The following is a 1,391-nucleotide window of genomic DNA, read 5'->3' on the forward strand; positions in this document are numbered from 1 at the left end:
GGGGCGACAAAACACAAACATAGAAAAAAGCGGAGCACAATTAAGTTTGTGTACTTGTGGTGACATCCTATCAAAGTGACCCGGGTGATATTATAACAAAAAGGGCGGTAAAAAGAGGAGTACAAGTATTCGCAGAGCATACAACATACGTGAGCAATTATCAAACAAACATGAAGAAGCGACCAAAAATAGTAGAGAAGTGTAGCGCGGTAAGAAAAAGGTAAACCACGAAGAAAGACAGACGAGAACATGCCAAAGTCCTCCCCTCCAATTCCTCCTAATGAGCTTGGAGCTCAGAGAGCCCCCGCAGAGTGGTCGTACACAGCCCTCAGAGGCTGCCCGTGTTGATTACGGCCATTTCAGTGGCGGCCAATGGCATTTTCATCAGGAGGAGCCGCCTTATTACGGAGTCTCCCGGCACGAGGAGCCACCTGACGCGGACAACACTGGGCAACATGAAAGCGATTTTAGAATCTTCTCTCCTCCTCCTCCTCTCGTCTCTTCTTCCCCCTCCTCCCCACCTTTTTAAGTAATTTGTTCTTCTCTTTTCTCACCTGATCATTGTGAAACACTTCGATATGATATACAAAGACACTTGGATGAACGCTGCAGTCCTGGCCTCTGATGTGTTTGATGGTATTGAGCGGGGTGAAGAAACAGTAATGGTTGCATTGGACATAGAAGACGAGATACTGATGAGGACGCTAGTCAACATGAGAATCACACCAGCTTTGATTATCAGGATTGGAGAAGCGATGTTGAAGAGGAGGGTGACCATGAGGCTTGGCTCGTGGGCATCAAACGTTTGCACGATCACACCTGGCTTACCTCAAGGCTCTGCCCTATCACCTGTTTTGTTCAACGTGTATACAATAGGAATCACTTCTAACCAATTGGAAGGCCCTGCAGGACACTAAGCTTTGCGGATTACGGTTTCGCATGTCGCACAGGGACAGACAGGCAGACAGGTGATCGCCAGCAGTATACAGAAAGAGCTTGATAGCATTGGTGCATGGTGTGAAGCAAATAAAGGCAAAATCCGTCCTGGAAAAGCGACAGTACTTTGGTGCTCCCTCAACAATCGAGCGGTGAAAGCCCAGGTGCCAGATGTCTACATCAAAGGCCAGACAATCAAAAGACAAGACACGCTGCTCTACCCCGGAATAGTGTTTTGACAGGACAATGAGTGGAAAGGAGCACATAAATCATTATAAAGGCCAGAAAAGGTCTGAAAGCAGAGAAGGTGATGGCGAGAGACAAGATGACGCAAAGAAATTTGGTCTTGCTCTTTGACATGCTTGTGCACAAGCATTTTGCAATTACACCTACTTATATGGAAAAGTACGGTGAGATGTATGTATCACCAGCTCCCCTCTCTCTCTCTCTCTCTC

This window comes from Aplysia californica, unplaced genomic scaffold (genome assembly GCF_000002075.1).
Source record: "Aplysia californica isolate F4 #8 unplaced genomic scaffold, AplCal3.0 scaffold00006, whole genome shotgun sequence".
NCBI lineage: Eukaryota > Metazoa > Mollusca > Gastropoda > Aplysiida > Aplysiidae > Aplysia > Aplysia californica.